The sequence below is a fragment of the Phocoena sinus genome, chromosome 13 (assembly GCF_008692025.1).
Source record: "Phocoena sinus isolate mPhoSin1 chromosome 13, mPhoSin1.pri, whole genome shotgun sequence".
Classification (NCBI taxonomy): domain Eukaryota; kingdom Metazoa; phylum Chordata; class Mammalia; order Artiodactyla; family Phocoenidae; genus Phocoena; species Phocoena sinus.
In genome coordinates this window covers 4,621,610-4,647,343 of record NC_045775.1, presented here as the reverse complement: position 1 = coordinate 4,647,343, position 25,734 = coordinate 4,621,610, and the positions used below count along the sequence as shown (strand labels likewise).

At 44.8% G+C, this 25,734-nt stretch overlaps 1 protein-coding gene across 10 annotated transcripts in view; it reads right to left on the bottom strand.

Annotated features, from left to right (window-relative positions):
* RNF144A (ring finger protein 144A) overlaps window positions 1-25,734 on the bottom strand; it is a 115,012-nt gene that overhangs the window by 64,322 nt on the left and 24,956 nt on the right. The gene's annotated exons all lie outside the window — the stretch shown is intronic.

The window sequence follows — 25,734 nt, the reverse complement described above, 5'->3', positions numbered from 1 at the left end:
GGGCTGTGCCTTTCTGTACATGAGGAATTAGATGTTTCACAGAACATCTTCCAAGCTTGATTTGGGGTAATTTGTCAGATAAATTAGTCTCTAATTGGAGACAGAACAACCTAAATGCACAGAGATGGGTTAGAATTTATTAGAATACGTGTCTGAATTGATGAGAACCTGCATTCAGGGGGATGGTGATGGAAAAATGCAGGAGCATAGGATGGATGGGACAGTCAGTGAGGGAAGATGCCAGAGGGATGCGGGTAAGGATCGGGGGGCTGGGGAGGAGGAGACCGAGAAGTATCCCTCAAATGCCCCTCGCAGGTCCTGGAGACACTCTTGACACGGTAACAGAAGTCAAGAAAGCAGGGTTGATTTGAGAACAGGAGTCTGTGCCGGGCAGAAACATGGACGTTACCAAGACAGAAGGGCTTCCAGGTGGACACACAAACCCAGTCTCTGTATCCCAGGTCTGTCAACAGGGAATCGGGTAGCTCATACACCTATCTGGGTACCCACAGCCCAAGGGACCACCTGGCATGCCGAAACCTGCCCAATGGCCCTAACCACTAACCTCCTAACTGTCCTGTTCACAGAACACCCTCCTCAGTTATTATTCTACTAGACAAACTTGAGGTTCTTCAGACCACCCCAAAATAGCCTCCAGTCACTCACCCTCTCAGACCAATATTGATTGGACTTCATAAATGCAAGGGAGGAGGTCGTTAATTTAGCTACCATTAGCCTCTACCCTAAAATGTTCTTTTTATAACAGATTGTTTTGGATATTTTGGTGATTGGGGATTTCTCCAGTGGCAATTTACCCTTCTCCCAAAACAACCCTCAAAGCACAGCCTTTCCCGTCTCTGGGAAGCCCAGGGCTGGGCCATGGCAACTGGATACCGTGCAGTCTGCCGGCTGTGCTTGTGGTCTGGGTCCTGCATCCTAGCCAGAAGGTGAAGAAAATACTCAACATGGAGAAGATACCCCCAATCTTAAAATATCCTAGAGCCCTTCTGGCCAATTTGTCACAATTAAGACTCACACGGTCAATTAAACCTCCTCTTTTCTTACTATGTAGGAGTTAAAAAAACGAGGCAAACTCAGGGCCTCACGAGGGCACAGCAAGTGCTTGCTGAGTGAGGACTTTCCTAATACTGAACGTGGGATTTTGGTTTGGGGACAGTCTTCTTTTTTCTTCCCTTTTCTTTCTTTCTTCTTTTTTTCCTTTTTAAAATAACACTAAACTTTTAAGTCTCTCAAAACTAAAATGCAAATCCTGTTTAAAAACTGGAAACGTAATAAATGAAAACCCCAAGAAACACATACCTGATAGTTAAAACAAAGATGTCCTTCTACTATTACAAAGTTACTTGCAGAAAAAGAAAAAGGTTGTGCTTATTTCACTGTTCACCTGGAAAGGGTAGACAGATGGCTTCATCTAGGAAACCCTGAAGGTAGAATCCTATAATATTTTCCAAGAACTGGTGCCACTGGCCTATCAGCCCTGCACATCTGGGGAAGCCACCTGCACGCGGATCAGCTGCCGTTTTACAACCTTGTCCAAGACTTTGGGAGGTTCTGCCTTTATAAGAAACTGGTCCCCCAAACTTTATCAAGGCCCTAAATGTACAGACCTTTCTGTAACTGAGAGAAATCTAGCCTCCCCAGGGAAGGGGGCCTGGTGCTGCCAGCCCACGCACCCCAAGGCTCCCATCGGCCTTGGCAGCTGTGGTGGGTAGCGGGGAGTGCCGGCGGGGAGCCCTGCACAGACACCTCAGTCTCCCCAGCAGGGTCAGAAAACCTGTCTCGTATCACCGCCTCAGACAGCCCTCCTTCAACAGCAAAGGACACGTCCTCATTTCCTCACCAGCCCGATCACTGCCCATTCGTCTGCAGAGTGCTTACGCTTCTGTAATATGCTCAAAACAGCCTCGCCAGCCAAGGTGAAGGAAACAGTTCCCACCTGAGTACACGTGGCTACATGCAATTCCAAACGAGGGCCCGCATAAACACGCACTCGGGACCCCTTTTTATGCAGAAAACCCTGCTTTTGTATCTCATCTCCTTACTCTCTCCTTGATCTCAAACCATAAGCCCTGCTCCAAGTAAGGAGAATTCACACTGAAACCAGTGTGTTCCTTTGCCCCTGCTTTTTTGTTGTTCCTTTCCATCTCCGCTACTCTTGCAATGGTTTTCCTTTAACCCTACTCCTCTTTTCCGGGCCACTTCATTAATTCTTCTACAGCTCTGCCTCAAGCTGCTGAGGTGGGCCAGTCGGTGAGCAAGGAAAACACTAGACTCCCAGAGGGACCCTTCTCCAGTGCAAAACCACTTCACTCTGCATAGCCTGTGTGCCTGACGCCTTCCCCAGCTGAGGATGCTCGGGACCAGGGACTAGATTAAATGCATCTCCGTGATCCAGTTCCTCATCCAATGACTGGCACGTAAAAGACAAATGAGCCAGAAACCCTGAGTTTTATCCCTGGACAGGTCATGAACCAGCTGGAAGACTTTTACTCATCAATAGGAGGGAGGGAGGAAGGGTGCGGAAAAAGAAAGAAAAGTGGAAGAAAGATAAAGAGAGAAGGAGGAAGGAAAGGGAGTTAGTTAAACCATGTGGTTTATTTGGTTCTCTTCTCTTGTAATGCTCTTTCGTTCCGTCATTTTCTTTCCAGACGTGGAGCTCAGGCAGGGGACATCTAAGCAGACATCACACAGTTGACTACACAGATTCGTTCTGAGAAGGGGGAGGAAGCCAGACAAAGGGTTTAACTTAGGAGGGCCAGGTGCCGAGGAGCAGCGCGACATGTGAGGAGAAGGTGGGGGCACGTGGAGGGCGCTCGGCTCCATCAACACCTTCAAGAACAGGAAGAAGCCGACACGGGGGATCTCTCTGATCAGAATCCGCTGCATGGTAACTTGGTGCCCTAACAGAATGAGTGGAAATTATTTTCTCGCTAAAATGCATGGACATACTTCAACCCAAAGACCCCTTGCTTGGCCAGTGAGGGTGAAAATACACTCGTGCAAGAGTTGGGCTTGCATCGTTAGGCATTTAAAGTCTGTGTCCTCGGGGAACTCACGATGCCACCTCGATCCCTCCTCTCAAGGCCCAGTGCCTCTCTGTGGAAGGGACAGAAAAAGATGTTCTCACGTGCCTCAAACACAGAAAGCTGGATCTCAACAAGCAATCTGCCGCTCTCAGACTTGCTGCCTGATTCCAGGCCACGCGCAACTCTTCCCCTGTCCTCTGCTTCCCAGCGCCGAGGACGGCCCCGTTATTCTTCCGTCTTTCAAGATGAACATTATGATCATGCGGTCTCCCTAGACCAAGACCAACCAAAGACTCCAAAGGTCCAGCATTGGCCTCATGATGGCACAAACCATGGAGAGGGCAAAGGGCCGTCCAGTCCGTGTGTGAGGGTCTTCACTGGGCCCTGGGTAAGACAGCATCCAGCCTCAGGAGGTTTCCAACGCAGGTGATAGAATAAGACACGTGCACAAATAACTACACAACATAGAAGGGAAAAGAAGTGATGTGTTACTGGTTGCCCAGTAAGTGTTAGGAGCTTTACCTATTTACATTAATTTAGCCATGACCTCAGTCCAATGGGATATTTGTTACCCTAACTTTACAGGTGAGGAAGCCTATTGTCAGAAGGTTAAAGACTTCTCACAAAATCTTACATGTATTTAGTCAACAATGGGAGATTTCCAAATGCCAACCAGACACCATAGCTAATGCCAAACACTCTAGGAGTTCCCAGAAGAGACACAGCGTTTCCAGAAGAACTCATCGGTAATGCTTCACGGAAGAGGAGCTATTTGTGTGTGGCTTTAAGGGACTAGTAGGATGCTGCTGTGCGAGAGGAAAGAGATGCCAGGCAGGAGGACCAGGGAGTGATGGAAAGTAACAAACCACATGCCGGAAATGAAAGCACGACCTTGCTGGAGCCACCCGCATCGGAATTCCCATTTCTTAGTGACATGTGTCTCTTGAAATAAAGTATTACCGATGTCATTATCATGCATGTCCCATCTCTCCAAATACATAAACATCTCTGTGAAGGCTGGATCTATGCCAAATATCTTCAAATCCCCAAAGGTCCACTCCCAGAGCCTTGAGTGTAGTCGTCACTTAACGCAAATCTTAAATGAGCAGATAGCATCCTGAGAGGCACAGTGTACTGTTACAGGAATTCAACGGCAAAAATAAAATACCTCCACCCCTTAGAAAATCATTGTTTTTTTTCCTGGGCTGACCTCACTGCATATTATCATTTTATCATCTGAGAACAACGAAAGAAATAAAACGCAATCTAAATATATATCAAATACCTCTGAAGCAACCAACCTCCCTGTAATGCAGTAAGAGGCAGTGAGAAACCCACAGACTGCTTTAACATCAGACTTAAAAAGGAGAAAAGCATTTATTATTTCTTTTCCAATTGCAAAAGTATGGCTTGGTTTTAAAGAGAAAATACAAGAAAAGGCATAAAGAGTCAAATGATAAACTCACAAACCAAGAAAGACATGAAGGAGGCCAGGTTTATTTCAAACACCTAAGCAGGCTGTTTTAAAGGTTTCTTCAATACCACACACACACACACACACACACACACACACACACACTCACACCCTAAACTGGCATTACACTGAGCAATGGCTTCACACAATCCCTTCACTGCCAAGTTCAAAATAAAAGGCAGACAGTACTTTCTTCTGTTCTTCCTTTCATACTGAAGGTAACAAACAAACCACTTGTGACTGTGAACACGGCAGAGCTCCCGACACCCTGCCTGCAACACCTCGCCCATCCAGGGCAAGGCGAGTAAGTACACACACAGCCACATGCAGGGCGATTTGCAAAGACAGGACTGCCAGCACCTCTTCCTTTTATAGGTGAGGAAATTGAGGGCCAGTGAGATGAAATAAACGCCAGGCAGAAAGCAAGCCCATGGCTCCTCTGACTTCAGTAATTCTTTCCCTGAACTCCAGCACGTCTGAGTCATGACTGCTTTCTCTTCACGTTCAAGATTGGGTTAAATTTCTTCAATGACAGGTCTTGGTCACCACTTTCCATAATGCGTGCCCGGCCGCTCTCATTGCCAGGAGGAAAGGGCAGCGTGTAGGGATCCTCATGGACATATGCCGCCACTCAACTGCTAACAGAACAGAAGCAAAGGCTCCCTTCTGGGTGAGCCTTCCAAGCATCAGAGCAGACTCTTGCGATGCTAAGTTTCAAAAAATAAGAACATAGGCCAGCGTTTATCTGGAAACCTCAGAGGGCTTGGCTCTGCTATAAAGACTCTCTTCCAAAGGCACCAACGTCTCCATCTACACTGTACATCTTCCCTAGCCCACCCCAGGGGAGAAACAGAAACAAAAATAAAATTAAAGGGTTTCAATAAACAAGAAACCAAAACAAGGCACAGTTGACTTTTCCTCTTCTCGTGTGTCCGTGTAGTTTTCCAAAGGCCTCCACTGTCATAAATCACCCTCTCAAGTATGAGAGGCAAGCTGCACATTTCCAAAGAAGAACTAATTCTTAGACTCTCAGAACGTGAGGGCTGGGGAGATCGTAGGAAGCAAAGGGTCACAGAGAAGAAGTGGCTTAGAGGAGAAACGCGTGATCTCTGTACCTGCAGGAAGGTGAGATCAAAGTCCTATTTGATGCCAGACAAGTCTTGGGGGACCCATGGGACTTGGGGCTCCACTGGCTGTTCCAGCTACAATTCTCCTGCCCGGACGTGAGCACGCAAACGGACCCAACGCCTCCATGCTCTTAACTAACCATCAAATTCTGCAGAGGTTCTGTGTTTCTCTCCCACTGCTCCATCCCAGGTCTCAATTCCTCCTCTTCCTGTCCACCTATTCCTACTCCTGGGAACCCCAGACCTCTCATTAGGAGAGAGGCTGTGAACATTTCAAGGCATCCTAAGAGTCCAGGGATGTGGAATTGAGAGCTCCCCGGGTTCAGGCCCGGGATGCTTGTGCCGTATAAGATCGCCGACCTGGCCCGGGGCTGTGACTGGGCTGCAACAGCACCTTTTACAGGGATCCGGAGGCCCCTGTCCTCGCAGGGTAGGGATGGGGGAGGGGGAGGTGTGTATTCCAGATAAGTCACTGGGGCAACTTGACGGAAGCATCGCACGTTCCTGCTCTAAGGGGAGAAGAGGACGATCAGAGGAGAAGCCAGCCCTGCTCGACGGTGACCGAGCCACATGCTGGCTCATCTGAAGTAGGATTTAGGGGGGCTGACCGATGGGGAAAATATAATTCTTAATTCGGTACCCAAAGTCCTCTCAGATGGCCCCCCCGCTCTAGACCTTGACCTCTGCACAACCCACCGCAGTGTTACTCTGCACCCGTACACTCAAGCCAGATCATGACCCCGACCCTCTCCTGCAGGGTCTTGAGAGAAAAGTGGCAGTTTCTCCACGTTTTCATCCTTTAGGTCTTCTAACGTTTGCCTTCTGCAAAACAGAAGCTTAAGACACGTGTGCTGAGTTGATCTGGCCTCGGGAGAACAGGCACAGGTGTATAAAAATGTACAAAAGTAAAAGACAGCGTGCCCTGACCGCTGGATGAGTGGAGGGCGGAGGGCGACGCAGGGGTAGATGTGGAGTCAGGTAAACATGGCCATTAAGAGGGGGTCAGCACTGACCAGCCCTATGGCACAGGCCTGACCTCTCTGCGCCTCTGCTTCATCATGGGAAAAACAGGAGCATAAGGCCTGTCTCGTGCGTGAGGTTTCCGCGAGGGATGAACCAGCCTCTCTGTGCACAAAGCCACCCACGGCCTGGACAGAGGAGACCCGCCAATGCCAGCTGCCTGAATCCGGTGCTTCATGACAGAGTCAGCACTGAACTGAAGGGAAAGGGCTTTTAAATGATTCTTAAAGAAAAAAACAAAACTCTAAGCTCCCTAATATTGAATATAAACACACCACATCCTAACTGCAAGGGTTTTTAAGAAGTGGTCAGTGGGGCTGGTCATCCTTCACGGTCTCAGGCACTGGCAAAGCTAGCCCTTTCAGCACACGGTGGCGGTAGCCCAGGAGGACAGAGGTGAAGCCTCAACTCCTCGACAGCCCGAGGCCACCAGGCTCCCGACACCTGAGCCAAGGTCCAAGAAGATGGCATCAGGCTGGTGAATGTTCGTGGTGAAGCCGGGCATGTGGAAGAGGCGGCGAGACGGCACTCTGGCCTTCCCCCTTCACGTTGCTAGACAGCCCGCCTGCGTCTGGACAACCCGCCAGGCCCCTCAAGCCTCTGACCCCCGGTCTGTGTGTCTGTGCATCTGTGTGTCTGTGTACCTGTGAAGGCAGGCGGGCTGGCTTAGGACCAGGAAGGGGCCCCAGGGTTTGCACAATGATTTGGGGTAGAAGGGAAGGGGGTTCTGCGTCCTCCACCCCAGCTCAGATCACACATGATAGCTGATTTGGAGGGAAAAAGTTCCACTGCCAAAACAAAAGCAGTTTGTAACATGTGGTCTATATTCGTTGCTAAGGCCCCTGTGGGTCTGAGACCCTCTGAATGAACCCTGCTGCTGTGGACAGCCTCTAGGTCTGGCAACACCACCTGCCCTGACAACAAAACCAAGGACCGAAAGGCCCCCGTATTCCTCTAAATCCCGTGTTTTCAGGCACTCGCACCCTCCCGGGGTCAGCGACACCTGTGCAACGTGCGGGGCAAACCCCTCACATCTCCTACCAAGATTCACCGGACTGATTGGGAGGGAAGGCCAGCCTGGGACCCTCTGGGAAGTCAACTGTGGTCACACGGATGTTCCCAGAATAGTGGACGCTGAGGCTCTGGCCTGGCCCAAAAAGCCACATCAAAGGCCCAGGAACTTGCCACTATGATTCAGGAGAGGCTGCCATGTCATCAGCTAAAGGTGCGAGTCCCAGCCTGACTGTGTGATGCCCAAAGGGGCCCAGAGCTACTCCGGAACCGCAGACGGGTCCCGTGGCCACTTTCTCAAGGTCAGTGCCGAGAAGCCTGAGGGGAGCTAAGGACCTTTCTTCTTAGAAACTGTTCTACCTGCAGTAGGGCTTTTTTTCTCCCTCACTGGGTGATGAGAGAGCAAGGAGAGCTTGTCTGTTTTTTGTCCGTCTGTCTGTGTACACTGTCTCTGTCACAGCATTAACGAGTTAGCCGGGCTTTGTGTTTCCATCATTCCTGTTTACTTTCTGGACCTTTCCCAACTTCTACAGGAGCAGCAGTGCAGAGCAGGGGGCCTACGGAGGGGCTGCAGGGGCAGGGCTGATGGGACGGGGCCCGGCATCCTGAGAACAAGCGGGCCTGTCCCCTGAGGTTGCCACATGACAGCCACTCTACAGACTGCCGGCGTCCCTCTGTCAGCTCCACGCACAGGGCAGAAGCCCTCTGGGGATTTACATGCTTCCTGGAACGTCCCCTGCTGCTCCCACCCCAGTCTGTAGGTGACTAATGGGACACATCCAAGATTAGGTGGTCTCGGTCCAGGAGAAAAGCTGAGAACCTGTATCGGGCTGCTGACCAGTCAGGACAGGGTGCTGGGAAAGCAGGGAGTGTGAGGTCCCCACGGGGCCTACAGGGTGACACACAGGGTGACACACAGGGTGACACAGCTCAGAGACTGGAAAGGGTGGAGCAAAGGATACTGCTTTTATTACAACAAAAGCATTTCTAGAATTAGCTCTCAGAGCAGCCCTCTAAGTGTTCTCTGGGATCTATGAGAGGCCCAGAACCGAAAAGGCTCAAAAAGTTTAAGTGTTGGGCTTCCCTGGTGGCATAGTGGTTGAGAGTCCGCCTGCCGATGCAGGGGACATGAGTTCGTGCCCCGGTCCGGGAAGATCCCACATGCCGCGGAGCAGCTGGGCCCGTGAGCCATGGCCGCTGAGCCTGCGCGTCCGGAGCCTGTGCTCCACAACAGGAGAGGCCACAACAGTGAGAGGCCCACGTACAGCAAAAAAAAAAAAAAGTCTAAGTGTTGAGAGAAATTACAGTGTTATACAACCCCATAAACATCGCTGAGAGCCAGAGCCGTGCCAGAGCACTGTGCAGAGCTGCTTGGGAGAACACAGAGACGAATCCCATGGGGCAGCCTCCCTGGCAGAGGCCACAGCGCCTTCCGTACATCAGGGACTTGGAGCCCAGGACCAGCGCCAAGGTGAACGCGAGGTAGAGCACGTTCCCTGTGAGTGACCCCATGGCAAGCCCCCTCCTCTCCATCACATCCTTCCAAATACCCATACTGCGCACACACATGTAAGGGGATTCAAGAGAGAATTTTTGAACTGTAAACGCAGTCCGTTTACTCACTGACTAAGTGCACGGCCTTCCAGGCGCTGTCAAAGCCCAAGGAAATGCACGGTCTTCCCCACCAAGCTCACAGTCTACTCAGAGCTGGTTAAATCCTGATGACAAGGAGGAGGGACACGGGCTCCAACAAAAGCAAATGCAGGGGACAGGGGAGGGGCTTCTCCACCGAACTGGGTCTCAGTACCAGCTTCCTGCAGACACTGGACTGAGGGAAGGGAGTAACAACTGAGAAATCACTCCTTGGACTCCAGCCAGGTGCGTGCCGGGGGGCCTCAGAGCAGACAAGGCCGCAGGTAGGCTGGAGCTGCCTCGTGGGTTCAGATCAAGACTCTTATCTTGGTCCTTGAAGCCCTGGGAGCCAGTGACGGAGTTTTGAACAGAGGGTATGTTTATCATTTTAGGACGATTACTCCTCGGCAGTAATCCAGTTAGATTACTGGGGCAGAGAAACCAGTTAGAACTTTGCTGAAGATCAGTAACAATTTGGAAGCGGCCTCTCTGTTTTCAGTAGTGTATGTACATAGTGAAAGGCTACCAGAGAACGTGTGAGGGCATGGGATCTAAAGTGGCAGGCCTTCCAGAGTGTGATGCTGAGGCAGCCCAGGGCCCCCAGGGGCCAGTAGATTAAAAAAGAGCATCTTTGAGGATATACCGGTAGTGAGACGAAAAGAACCCCTAAGATTCAAGAGACCTAGACTCAAGAGCCGATCGCACATTAACTTCACAAGCTCTTGGATGACTCCACAACCCCTGGAAGCCTCAGCGCCCTCATCTGTAATTTGGAATTAATAGCCACCACCCCACGTCTCATGGGGCGGTCACGGGGACTGCATAAATGAAACGGGAAAGCATCAGGGGCGTCTGCGTGGGATCATCAGGCAGGGAGCTGGAGGCCCTCTGCTCTCCGCCCCCTGACTCTCTAGTTCAGCCACTTCACAACTATTTCGGGTCCATACATGTGCCAGACACTGAGGCTACCGAGACAATTAAGGAAGGTGCCGCCCTCAAAGAGTTTACGAGAAAATAAACGACCATTACTGTGCATCTTGTCCCAGAAAAATAGAAACAAGAGAGGAATTTGCCCGTCAGCAGCCATGACTCAGTCCTCTATGGATCACACCCCCCCTTACCATGTAATCTGGGATATTCTGGAACAGCCATAAGCCTTGAAATGATTCAGAGGGGACCACCTCGTTGTCAAAGGTCTCAGAGGGCTCAAGGCCATGTGATATTTTTATAGCTTCTTTTGGAGTCAAGAGCAGTACAGATTTTGTACTTACTCTGAATTTAACCAGCATTTAAGCGTGCTGATTATAGCTGCAAATACACTTTCTGCTCCTGCGTGTGACTGGAGAGTGGCCAGGGGAGAAGCCTTGGAAATTTACAGAACAGAAATAGCATGTGGTCTGTCTGCTTGAAGGAATGGGTCCCTCTGTGACCAGCAGGGAGAAGACCAGCAAAGGGCCTGAAGCAAACCCAAGACAGAGAATAAAATGAGGCTTTTTGTCACCATCTCCCTGTTACCAGCCACCTTTTCCCCAGTCTGGGAGACCCCTAAGAAAGCTGACAACAGACCCGGGGCTGGGGTTTCAGAAGACACAGGGCGCAGCAAGTCTAGCTGGTGAACTGGGGTCACCCAAGCAAAACGTCTAGACCTGGTTCTGAATATAAAGAAAATAATGAAAGTGGAAACGTGGAAATTGCTTCCTAATTGGCTTTGCACGAACGAGCAGCTGTCCTGGTTGTGGAAATGAACTATTAGCGGCAGGAAGGCCTAGAAAAGGATGCAAAGACCTGATCTCTGCTCCAGCCCCTAGCCAACCTGGGGACCCTTTGAGGTCTCCAGCTTCTCCTCTGCTGAGCTGGGAGCTAGAAGGAAAGGGCTTGTGTAGGGTCTGCACTTCCCTGGCTCTCCCTGGGGGCCAGGGTGGGGAGGCCTTCACTGGCACAGGCTACAGGTGCCCCAAGTTTGTTCCAATCTGAGCCTGTTTATTTTTGAGACATCAGGCTTCCCGAAGATTCTTTGAAGAAAGGATCACTGAACCACCTCCCCGAAATAATTGTGGAGACCACGTGCTACATGAGAAGCACGATTTCCTTTAAGCAGAACACCACAATTCTATATCCAGACACATCGGCACTGCCTGGCAGGGAAGCGTGCAGAAGAGAGAGTGTGATCTTGCCCCATAGGGTCTGGCATAGTGCCAGATCCCAGAACTTCACGTCACTGAGAAAAACATGGGGCAGAGAGGTTCCTTTTTAAAGAAATACGCACTTGGACTTGTTTTTGTTTTTTTTGTTTTTTTTGAGGGAAGAGGGTGTAAGTATCTTTATAAATGTTGATATACTATAGAAAATAAGGGTAAAATGAAATTACAGAATTAAAAAATCTAGAATACCATGTTGATAAGAAGCAATGTCAAATGCTGTTGTGTCCTCTCTGTATGTCTGTATGATGTATGAAGGAAGCCCCTCTGTTTACATACAGGTTACATCTGGATCAGGCATCTGGTCCAAACTGACCAACAAATATTTCTTTACACTAACACTTGCTGCACCCATTTCACTGACCATCTACATAAATGTCATGAAAACCTTCCTAGCAGTAAGGGGTTATCAGCCACAGGGATGCTCCCAATACTGAAATGGGCTTGGAAACCATCCATATCTTCAGTAGCAACAAAGATTCAATTACTTTAAAACAAAATAAATGGGACACATCTACTTCTCTCAGTATGATGAATTAGATTCTGCAGAGGTCTCTCACACTGGAAGATAACTAAAGTCCAGTTAAAATACTGAACCAAAAATAAATAAAAAAGTACCCCTAGCTTATATGCCTCCAAGTTAATTGCAGTGTTCTGAGGCTTTTGTGTATCTTGAGAACAAAGGAGTTAAAATATTTATTTTAGACCTTAGATGTATTTATGGTAAAATTTCAGCAGTTTCCACTAAGAGAAGAGAAATTGAATATATAACTGCCCAATGTAAAAGGAGGAAGTGGAAAAAGAATACAAACAGACAAACATGCACTTTAAAAAAACAAGCAACAAAGAAAATAGTATAAAAACAATTTAGTAGGGGCTTCCCTGGTGGCGCAGTGGTTGAGAGTCTGCCTGCCGATGCAGGGGACACGGGTTCGTGCCCTGGTCCGGGAAGATCCCACGTGCCGCGGAGCGGCTGGGCCCGTGAGCCATGGCCGCTGAGCCTGCACGTCCGGAGCCTGTGCTCTGCAACGGGAGAGGCCACGACAGTGAGAGGCCCGCGTACCGCAAATAATAATAATAATAATAATTTAGTAGGAAAATAACCAACCTTAAATCATGTAAGAAATAAACTGATTAAACTCAATAGCCAAAAGAAATAAATGATAAAATTGAAATTTAAAAACAGAGATACACATAAAACCATAGGAAACTGGAAAGATTGGAAGTCAATGGATGGAGAAAGGTGGTCCAGAAAAATGCAACCCAAAGAAAGCTATCAGACAAAAGAAGACTTAAAGCAAAAAACATAGCTAGAGTAAAAGAAGGCAATTATGTAACAATAAAATACCCAGTTCTTTACACAGCTATAGTAATTCTAAGTTTGTATATATCAAATAGCTTCCAAATATAAAAAGCAAAAATAAAATAGCTTCTGAAAAGAAACGACAAATATACCACCACAGTGGGGAAATCACAATACATTGTTTAATATAGCAAATATAGAAAATTAGGAAAAATAGAGGTGATATGAAAAGCACCATTAACAATCTGAATTTAATAGACATAGGAACTCTCATAATCAACAAACTGAAAATCCACAATCTTCTCAAAAATACACAGAACATTTACAAAAACTGACCTTACACAGGGACGTATAGAATGACCAGCAAATTTCTAGTAACTGGTATCATGTGGATCATGTATTTTGACATCAGTGCAATTAAGACAGACATCAAGAATGAAAAGATTCTCCACGCTTGAAAATCACAGAAGACTCATCCATAAACTCATGGGTTTAGAAGAAAATATTGAACTTAAAAAACATGTAGAACTAAACATACTGAGAATATTGTTTAGCAAAACCTATGAGATGCCATTAAAGCAGTATTAAGAAATTTATAATCTTAAATGCTTATATTTAAAAAGAAGTCTAAAAGTTATTGAGCTGTCTCTGGCTTAAGAAGTTAGAAAAGCAACTGCAGAATAAACACAAAGCAAGTAGAAGAAAAGAACTATTAACAGGTAAACAAAAATAAATAAAACACAAAGTTAAAATAGAGTCAACAGAGTCAAAAGTATTTTTCTTTGAAAATAATAAAACATACACTGTCTGGCAGATTGGTCAAGGAAGAAAAAAGAGATATGGCCCAATTAACATATTTGTAATGAAAAAAATGGATAGGGATTTTAAACTAAATGAATAATTTTACGCTAATTTTAATTTGAAAAACAGGTAACTAGGAATATACTCCTAGAAAAATATAATTTAGGAAAACTGAAAGAAATTCAGTTTAAAAAGAAATAGGGATTCAGATCAGTTTAAAAGCCTCAAAAAAATCAAATAGATAAAAATCTTGCAACAAGGAAAGCACGAGTTCTTGTTTTTAGCTGAGTACTACCAAAATTTCAAGAGCAGATGATTCAAATCATACAGAAAATCTTGCAAGAAATAGAAAAATAGAAAGTAAATCCTCTTTAAATCAGACAAAAAGCAGTTAAAGAAAGGAAAAATAGAGGCCAAACTTACTCATGAGTAAAGAAACAAAAATTTAAAACAAAATAAGAGCAAATAGAATCCAGATGTGCATCAGGCATGTATTTAGGGGGAAAAAAATAAAGCCGAACAAGCTAGATTTATCCTAGGCATAGAAGAGAGTTTACCATCGGAATGAGCCATACATGTAAGATAACATAGTAATAGGAAAACAGTGAAAATCATACGATCATCCTAATAGATGCAGAACAGCCTTTGATAAAACTCAGCATATACTTATGAATAAAAGCAGAAAACAAAACTGTAAAACAGAAGCATAAGGGAATGTTCTTAACCTAATAAAGGGTATTTGGGAAAAAAGTGATAGCAAACAACATTCTTAATCAAATTAGAACACTCCTTATAAAGATTAAGAACAATGAAGGGCTATCTTCTATTGCTCCAATTCATTATTGTGCTGGAGGTCCTAACTCAAACAAGGAAAACAGGAAAAAGAAAATGTGAGAATTGAAAGGAATAAACCATACTTTAATTATTCACAAATGGCTTTTTACATATAGAAGGATCCATAGACAAAATATTAGAAATACTAAAGGTTGAGTTAAGAGGCTGGATGCAAGATCAGTGTATAGATATCATTACAGTTTTATCCTCCAGCAAAGACGCCATCTCTGAAGGCACCCCAAAACTGAGGTGGCTGGAAACAAACAAACATGTCACATGTACCTAGGAGCATACAGCAAATGAGTAAGATCTATGTACAGAAAAGTATAAAGCTTTCCCAAAAAACATTTGTGAAGACAAATATATGGATACTGACACAATGTTCATGGATAGGAGAACTCAATATCAAAAAAAGTCAATTTTTTCTCAATTGATGTATAGATTGACTGCAATCCAAGCAAATTCCCCACAGGTTTTGTTGTTGTTTTTATTGTTGCTATTGCTGTTTCATAAACTAACTCTAAAATCTCTATAGGAGAGCAAAAGTCCATGTACAGCCAAACATCACCCAATAAGAGGGAAAAGATGAAAGGACCAAATATCAAGACTTCGTAGAGAGCTACAGTCATTAAGAGCAGGCAGCACTGATACAGAGGTGGGCAAATTAACCAACATACAAACAGAGACAACACAGAAAAACAAACCCATGCACTTAGGGAAACTCAATATATTACAGACTGTATATCCCAGATCAATAGAAAAAAAGGATTATTCAATAAGTGGTACTAGGAGAATTATTATTCTTTATGGATAAAAATAATCCTGGATTCCTCTATCACACACAAAAATTAATTCCAAATAATTGTAAAACTGATAAAAGAAAATAAGGGAGTAACTTATAACCTTGGGATACAGAAGAATATCTTAAGTGAAAGGCTCTAACTATAAATGGCCAAGGTTGTATACATTAAAATCAAGAACTTCTGTTCATCAAAAAGCACCTTGTGAAAATATATGGCACAAAATAGAACGTAATATTTTTAACAGTATGAATCTTCAGAATATATAAAGAATGCTTTCAAATCAATGAAAAAAAATATACAACCCACTGGGAAACTAGAACAAGGAGATGAACAGTCCTTTTACAATAGATGAAACAGATGATAATTAAATATGTGAAAAGAAGCTCAATATTATTGGTACGTTAAGTTCACGTCACTATTAATTTGTCAAAAATTAAGAAGTCCAATAACACCAAGTGTTGGGATAAGGCAGACATGAATCTTAAAGGACACTTTCATTCACTGCTGATGGCAATGTGCATTGGTGGTATAATCACTATGGAAATCACCAGGACATTTTCATGTAAAGTTGGTCATGAATTAGCCTTTCTTCAGGCCCAAACTCTCCTCCTAGGTATATAACCAAGGAAAAAAAGTGGTGTACGTATAGCAGAGATATATGTCCAAGAATATATATAGCAGAGTATTTTGTGACAGTAAAAGACTGAAAATAACTCAAACACCCACTGACAGGAGGAAGCATGGATGTTAACCTTATCAGATATTATGTAAGCGAGATGAATAAATATAGCTACATGGAACAAGGTGGTTAAATCTTAGAAACAAAACACTGAACAACAGCATGACACAATTTTTAATGAGTAACATTATATATACTTTTAGGAGTACAGACTACCAAAAATAGCAAGGGAAGATTAAATGATAGTGTGGGGAAAAGCAGTAAGATAGAGGAAAATGGCGACATCAATATCACAGTGTTAATGATATTTTTGTTTAAGAGACAGGTTCATGGATATTCATTAATTATGCTTCATAACTCACATACATAAAGTGTTGTATGTACTGGATCCGACTTTAAAAGATCTGCACATTTCTTTAAAAGATCTGCTTAGAATGGTGTTGTCTAATCTGATTCAGATTTAAAATGAGTATCTTTTCATGGGTACTAAATTTTCTAGATGGGGAAATTTAAAAAAATAAAAATCAATAGTGGTTTCCTCTGGGGAGGACAAAGAGATGAAGCATTTACATTTGTATTTAATAACCTGTCTAGGGCTTCCCTGGTGGTGCAGTGGTTGAGGGTCCGCCTGCCGATGCAGGGTACACGGGTTCGTGCCCCGGTCCGGGAGGATCCCACGTGCCGCGGAGCGGCTGGGCCCGTGAGCCATGGCCGCTGGGCCTGCGCGTCCGGAGCCTGTTGCTCCGCAACGGGAGAGGCCACAGCAGTGAGAGGTCCGCGTATCGCAAAAAAAAAAAAAAAAAAAAAAAAAATAACCTGTCTATATTTTAATAATTTTACTACATGCATATACGTATTTAAAAAATTAAGTACCCAGCTTAATTGGTAAGCTTTAGGAACTCGAATTTGGTGGTTATGAGCAACAATAGCTCATTGGATTCAGAAAGCTCATTGTTGATTCATCATCAATGAAATTAAAGAAAACAAGGATGTCCGGGCTGAGCTGGTGGCCAGCTCTCTGAACGGATGTCCTGGACCATGCCCACACCGCCCCCCAATCCCACGCCTCCATCGGCCCGGCCAGGGAGGCAGCTCTGGGCGCAAGAAGTCCAGATTCAACTCCAATATCAGCTCTTAAAGTCTACAGGTTTCATGATCCTTTCAGTAAAGAGGACATCCTTTGGGTCCTGTCCTATAAAAGAATAAGAACCTTCCTCAGATTATGTACTTGTAATTTCTTCTCTATTCTATTGGGAGCTTTTTGATTCCCTAAAAACGGGGGGAAAAGGACGATGAAATGTTTTCCCCTGGCTAGCCCCCTCTTCAAAGATTATGAAATATGATTTTTTTCCCCATCTTGGAGCAATTTATACACAAAACATCCTGCTTCTCGTTAATGCTCACATTCAGTTCACTCACTCACACAGTGGAGAAGTCACAGTCTGCTCTTCATTCTGATGTTTCAAAACCCCAGAGTTCACTTGATTTTCTTTCTGGGGGATATTAGTGATAAGATTACACTCTCTGGTGTTCACTTCAGCTTGCACCACAGTGTTGAACTTGAACTGAGCAGAGAGAATCCAGAACACAATTACGGAGTACCCTGTGGTCATCTTATACAGCCTACACTTCCTAATACTTCTAGGGATGGATGCCCCAGAGCCCAACTGGCCTCTTCCCTCACCACACCAACCCCGCCCACTAATGGACTTCACAGTGATGTTCCAAAACTCCGCAAATAATTCATCACATTTCAATATATATGGCTCCTCCCATAGCTGGGTAGTTACTACTGGCACTCAAGATGTCTTGCAAACCTAAATAACTTCCTGTTGGCATGGCTGCAGAGGAACTGACATTCTAATACATTGCTTATGGGACTGCCAAATGTTACAGCCAATGTAGAAAACAGTTTGGAAGTTTCTTGTAAAGTTAACCATATCTAGCAAAAAAAAATTTAAATAACTTTGTTTCTGAAATTTCTGAACCAAGATGTTCTCCCAGACTTCCTAATCCTCCCTGCTTTCCTGGTGCTGGGAGTGCATGCAAAACCTTCTTTATCAGGCAGAAAGGTCAAGTGAGATTTGGAAGTTGGGTGTCCTGGCTTTGTTGGGCTCCACCACCAACTTCCAGCTGCATCATTCTGAACAAGTCGCTTTCAGTCTTAGTTTTCTCAACTGGACAGTAGGAAGAACAATAGCTATAATCACAGGAGAGCTGTGTAAGCTAGTAACAGTACACAGTGCACATGGAGGTTCATGTATGAACTCCAAAGCGATATACCAACGACAGCTATTAGCAGCCATCAGTAGATACCTCATCTCTCCCTAGACATTTGGACAGTGGCTTCAGAAGCCAGAGAGTAAATCAAACTCTCTAGGGTTGTGGCTTCTCCCTGCCATGCTGGAAGACATCCCTTAGCCAGATCCTCCAAATTCCTGCAGCCCTCCCTAGTAATCAGAATATCCCTCCTCAGAGAACAAAACGCGCATGACTGCGGGAATGCCTAGCCCTCCTCACAGCTGTGAGCAACGTGCTTCCTGTCATCTTGTTTGCATCTTCTGTGGTTCCAAGGTCCAGCCCCACCTGCACACACACTACCCTCACTGCCCCTTCCCTCAGGTCCCAGAGGAGGCTGCAGGTGGTCATTTCATTTGCATTTGGTTCCTAACCAGTAAATAATAGCTGAAAGTTGTTTACACATCATGAGAAATGTTCCCATCCTTCACGCACATCTGATCCTCACAAGGACTTCCGGGTAGGTAGGGAAGCATTGCTGTCATTCGCGTTTTGCTATGAAAATATCCAGGCTCTGAGACGTCAGTGACTTTCCCAAGCTGCACTGGGCAGTTAGTGGTGAAGCTGGGCCTAGACCTGTCTTCTGACCCTCTGTGTCCATCACTTCCTACCACACCACAAAGCCTTGAATTTGCTCTGTGTGGCACAAAGCAGAGATTTTCTGGTTTTGTTGGAGAGGGGCTGGGCTATAGCCAAAAACAACCATTTACAAGTACATAGGCCTTTAGCACATTCCTCAGTTGCCATTAAAAATTATAGAAGAATTTTAAATAGTTGCAGAATATGTAACTTCTGGCATATTGAAAATATTGCCTTTTTAAAATAAAGTAGCAACAGTTTAAAAAATGTAATTTTCAGTGTATCATTTTTTTTAATATGCATGAATAGCTGAAGCAATCCTGAGAAAGAAGAACAAAGCTGAACACTTCTCAATTTCAAACTATATGATGCAGCTATGGTAATCAAAACAGTATGGTATTGGGTAAAACAGACACATAGATCAACAAAACATAATAAAAATCCCAGGAATAAACCCATATGTATAGGATAAATTAATTTTCAACAAAGACACCAAGAATATACAATGGGGAAAGAATAATCTCTTCAATAAATGGTGTTCGAAAAACTGGATAGTCACATGCAAAAGACTGAAACTGGACCCCTATCTTACACCATAAATCTAGAAGAAAACCTAGGCAGTAAGCTCCTTAGCACCAGCCTTGACAATGATTTTTTTTTATTTGACACCAAAAGCAAAGGCAACAAAAGCAATGTAAACAAAAAAAGTAAACATCAAACAAAAAAGCTTCCACACAGCAAAGGAAACCATCAACAAAATGAAAAGGCAACCTACAGAATGGGAAAAAAATTATTTGTAAATCCTATGTTTGATAAGGGGTTAATATCCAAAATATAAAAAGAACACATACAACTCAATAGTAAAAGTACAGGGCTTCCCTGGTGGTGCAGTGGTTAAGAATCCACCTGCCAATGCAGGGGACACAGGTTCGAGCCCTGGTCCGGGAAGATCCCACATGCCATGGAGCAACTAAGCCCATGCACCACAACTACTGAGCCTGCGCTCTAGAGCCTGTGAGCCACAACTACTGAGCCCATGCGCCACAACTACTGAAGCCCGTGCACCTAGAGCCCGTGCTCCGCAACAACAGAAGCCACCGCAATGAGAAGCCCGCGCACTGCAATGAAGAGTAACCTCCGCTCGCCTCAACTAGAGAAAGTCCATGCACAGAAACGAAGACCCAACACAGCCAAAAATAAATAAATAAATTTATTTAAAAAAATAGTAAAAGCATAAATAATCCAATTTTAAAATGGGCAAGGAACTTGAATAGATATTTCTCCAAAGGAGATGTACAAATGGCCAACAGGGACATGAAAAGATGCTCAACATCACCATTCATCAGGGAAACACAAATCAAACCACAAGGAGATGTCACCTCACACCTGTTAGGATGTCTATTATCAAAAAGACAAGAGTTAACAAATGCTGGCAAGGATGTGGAGAAGAGGGTACCCTTGGGCACATGATGGAGATGTAAACTGGTACAGCCGCTATGGAAAACAGTATGGAGGTTCCTCAAATTATTATAAATATAACTGCCATGTGATCTAGCAATCCCACTACTGGATATATGTCGAAGGAAACAAAATCATGAACTCAAAGAGATATCGGCACCCCCATGTTCACTGCAGCTCTATTCACAGCAGCCAAGGTATGGAAAAACCTAAGGGTCTGTCGGCAGACGAATGGATAAAGAAAACGTGATATGCGTGTGTGTGTGTGTGTGTGTGTGTGTGTGTATTTATTATTATTATTATTATTCAGCCTCAAAGAAAGAGGAAACCCTGCCATTTGCAACAACATGGATGAACCTGGAGGCTATTTCTCTGTCTGGTAATAAGCCAGACAGAGAAAAAGACCACATGATATCACTGACATGTGGAATCTAAAAAAAAGGAAAGAAAGTAAAACTCAGAGAAACAACAAAGAGTAGAAAGGTGGTTGCCAGGTGCAGGAGGGTGTGGGAAATAGTTAGAGGTTGGTAAACGAGTATAAACTTTCAGTTATCAGATGAATAAGATCTGAGGATCTAATGTACAACATGCTGACTATAGAGGCCCCTTGTTTAAACAAATACACTCAGAAAAAAAATTTGAGAAAAAATACATTCATTTCAATGCACCTCTCCATAGAAAATACCTTAATACATGATTTTATTATAACCATGTTTCAACTATGTGTTTGTCCATATTATTTGCATATTTAGCTCCTTCCAATAACTTAAGAGATGACAGTTTTCACTGTCAAACCAATGAGCCAATGAGAATTCCTTTCTATCAGAAAGATTTTACCTTGTTTTTAAATTCAGATAAGTGTGCTTATATATAGATGATAGATAAATTATGGAATACACCCATAAAGTCAGCCATTAAAATAAGTAAATTCAGGATTAAAATGAGATTGAGATAATTCAATTATGCTATGCAGTTTTCAATCACGATCATGACTAGATACTAACGGTTTCCTCACTGATATTAATCAAGCAATGCTAAATGTAGCTAACATCATAAGTATGATAAAAGGATGATATTTCTCTGGTAAAAGTGCTTGCATGTGTTTGTGAAGCTCTGTTCTTAGGCTCTGGGGAATAATCCAAAAAGTACTGTATTTTTTAAATCGGGGGGAAAATATTCCATTAATTTTGTTAAGCCACGTGATCAAACTTTTCCTTTTGACTGTTTTCCCTGCTTTCCATCTTTTCTTTGTATTAGGAGCACAAGAGTGCCCAATGAATCTGTGCAAATCACTTTTTAAAAAAATCCTATCACTACCCTTAGCAAATCATAATGGTTCCCGACCAGCCACAGGAAAGAGTCTAACTCCAAACCTGCAGGGTCCAGCCCGAGTGGCCTTCCGTACTGCCTTCTCATCTCTGTCCCTCTCTCCTCTCCATTCAGACATGTCTCAGCCGTGAAGGGATCTAGTACTCAGCACCCACTTCTCACAGCCTCACTTCTGCTCTGTCCTGCGCTCAAGTTTTGGGAATTGGCGTTCCATATCTGCTTGTTAACACTAGTCAAAGGAAAACATAACAGCAGAAACCCGCCCCGTGTCTCCTCTTCCATCCCTCTTGGCCCAAGCACATGACCTTGCACATAATAGATGCTCATTAAGTGTCTGCTGCTTGGCTGTCTAGAGAAATCCACACTGCCCTAGGGAACAGACACTTGCTTCTCCTTGATCAGTGGTTCTCGTTGCCTCTGCACTTTGGGATGGGGAAACACCGAGAATGCTCACGGAGACTTACCCAGGAAATACTGACTTGACAGCAGGGCTTAGAGGATAGCACATATAGCTCTCAAAACAAAAAAAAAAATTTTAATTAAAAAAACAAAGAAACTGCAGTTGAGACAAATGTGGAAAATGTGGTCATTAAGCTTTGTTTGAACAGGACCTTCCACCATAGCATCTCAGAACAGCATCTCTAAGTGTTTCTATTTCTAAAAATATTGCTCGTGTAACTACCTCAGTCACTCCAAAACCATGAGAAGTTAAGTAGGGTATTGATATTTTCGATTCTAGTTAGAGTTTTAAACGACCTTTGCCTTAAAGCTTCACCAGCCAAGAGCAGGGTTGAGCCCAGCTGTCCCAGCTGCAGCTCTCCACATGCCGGCCATTCCCAAGGCTGAGTCAAGGCCAAGGCTCAGTTAAAGTTTCTTAACAGAAGATTTATTTTCTTACCAATGACATTCTCCACTGGAGGAAGAAAGAAAAAGAAAAAATGAAACTGTCTTTTAGATACAGCTACGTCAATGACAGAGTGTGAATTGGGGGTGGTTTATATCCTACGGAGGCCGTTTCTCTTTATAAAACCTAACCATTTAAAAATATCTTTGCTTGTGCTGGAATGCCATTTTCTGGTATTTTGGCTTCTTCAATATGAATCTTTTGTAACTATGAAGCCATTTCAGCTCTTGGAATTTGCTGGAGACAGATTCCCAAGCAGAACGTCCTGGGAGGTGGGAGTGGGCAGATTCAGGAAAGAATGCACAATTCCACTTGGCCTTGCAGTGCATTTGTTCCAGGGTGCTTTCATGTTTTCCTCATACCTGAGGGAACTCTGTCTCTGGACCAGCAAATGTACTGCAGAGAGGGATGCAGTAGCCCTAAAACGTTAAAGTCGAGATTAAAAAAAAAAGAAAAATCCTCTTGTGTCCAAGGCCTATGAAGAAGGGGAAGGGTGGCTTCAAATGTCAGCTGTCACATTTCCTGTGTCTTTACTGCACTGATGAGCCTCAGCAAAGAAATGTGTTGGTAAGAAATAAGCGATATATTCCCAGTATTACCAGAGGAACATTGGTAATATTGGTATCTGGTTTGGGATTCAACAAGAGTTCTCGAGCAGGCCCTTTCACAGTGCAGGCAGTGAGGGAGCTCCCTGGTGGCCTAGTGGCTAGGACTCCCCACTCTCACTACCAGTTCAATCCCTGGTCTAAGAACTAAGATCCCACAAGCCTAGAGGTGTGGCCCAAAACATTTAAAAAATAAAGGGCAGGCAGTGAAAAGGCAAAGCGGGGTGATGAGAACCTGAGGCTCGGGGGAAGGAACGTTGGAATTTAGGTTCCCGAAAGCACCCCAAATCCCCAGGTTCAGGCACACGGTCAGCCCACTACCTCTGGTCTCCCCAGCCATTCCCTCCAGTGTCCCCGGCCAGACAGCTCTGGCCCTTCTCCTGCACCTCCAATCCCCCTATCGCCCAGCCCAACCTCCTCCTCACGACCGATGTCCTCTGTCCTCAAGTCACCGTGGTAATCTCCAGGTGACCTGGGCCATCTCTCTCCTGCAGATGCTATTCCTGGGGCCACCCCTTTCAATCTGTCCGTCTCTGCTCAGCCAAATGACAATTCAATTCTTTTTATTTTTAAATTTAATTGGAGTACAGTTGATTTACAAATGTGTGTTAGTTTCAGGTGGACAGCAAAATGAATCAGTTATATATGTATCCATCATTCTTTTTCAGATTCTTTCCCCATATAGGTTATTACAGAATACTGAGTGGAGTTCCCTGTGCTATACAGTAGGTCCTTGTTAGGTATCTATTTTATATACAGTAATGTGTATGGGCCTAGACATTATCATACTAAGTGAAGTGAGTCAGACAGAGAAAGACAAATATCAGAGGATATCATGTATATGTGAAATATAATTAAAAATTGATACAAATGAACTTCTTTACAAAACAGAAACAGACTCACAGATCTCCATAATTCAATTCTTGAGCTATTGTGTGTGTGTGCCCTCAACTCCACAGCTGAACTGTCTAGAAAAACACACAATCTCACTGATGAGTCCAGGTGGACTCTTACGACTAACAGGTGATCTCTGCACCTTCTTCCCCTTTTCCCCAAACTTACAAGCCCTCCTGCACCATGGCACTCTCAGCTGGTGACCTTACTTCCTATTTCACAAAGAAAATAGAAGCGATCAGAAGAAAACTCCTCTTCTGAGCACTACCTCGGCACCCATGTATCTGTCATTTAGTCCGTCCCCCACCAGTAACTATCTGCGCTCTGCCTGAAGCAAACAACTCCACCTGTACACGAACGCACCTCCCTCACCCACTCAAGACATGCTTCCAGCAACCCTCTGTCCTATATTATCAACTTTTTACTCTCTACTGAATCATTCCCATTGGCGTATAAATAATGTTAATGCTTCCAACTCAAAACGAATTCTCTTGGCCTGACTCACCCCACCAGGTACCACCCCATTTTCGGCTCCCCTTTGCAGCAAACCTTCTCCAAACTGCCGTCAACAATCTCGGTCTCAGAGTTCTCCCTCCATCTTTCCCTCGGTTGCCATAGTCACCAGACCCACATGACATTTTGCTGTTTTTACCGAAGGCACCAATGACCTGCGTGGCACTGATCCAAGAGTCAATTCCAGTCTCTGTCTCATCTGGCCCATCCACACACTGGGCACAGCTCATCATTCCCTCCTTCTGAAGTGATTTCATGTGGCTTCCGAGATGCCTCACCCTTGGATTTCCCCTCCCTCTCTGGGGGCTGCCTCTTGGTCTCCCACTTCCTTTGCTCCTCCTAAAGCCGGAATGTTCCAGGGCCCAATCCTGGGAACTCCTCTCTCACTAGGATCTCACTGACCTTATTCCTTTACATCCCAACTGCAGGCCAAAGACCCCCATTGTACCTCCAGCTCAGATCACCATCTTCAACTATCAGATGTGGATATACCTGTCCACTCAGCATCTCCATTTGGGGGGATATTATAATCTCAAACTCAACCTGTTCAAAACTGAACTTCTAACCTCTTTTGGCACCAAACCCTCCCCACCCTGCAGACTTCCCCATCTCAGGTGGCGACAACTCCCTCTAGTTGCACAGCCTAAAATCTCTGCCATCATGATGGACTTTCCCTTCTTCTCAAGCCCCACACCCACTCTGCCAGGACATCGTAAAGGCCCTTTCTTCACAATATAGCTGGAATGTGACCACGTTTCCCTACTTCCACGGCTACCAGTGGCGCAGGCCACCAAATTATCTCTTGTCTGACTTACGACAATGGATTTCTCTAATGACCTCTAAGTGGTCTCCTGGTCTACCCCCCATCATGCAACACTGATACCAGAGTGAGCCTATCAAAATGGATCCCGTCCCTCCTCTGCCTAAAAACTGCACTGATTTCTCGTCGTAAAGCCTAGAATTCCCCCCATAGCCCGCGAGGCTAACGGGTTTCTGTGACCTCCTGACCACTGTCTGACCCCACTGCCCGACTCACTGCTTCTGCTGGCTCCCCTGCCTCTCGGTGTTCCCCCAACGTGCTGCGATGCACAGACTGGACCCTGGGCCTTCACACCCACCTTTTCTTCTAGCTCCAAGTCTCTTGTCCCAGTCGGTTAAATGGCTAATTCCCACACTTCCTTAAATCCACGTTCAAATGTTGACTTTTTTATGAGACCTCCCGGAG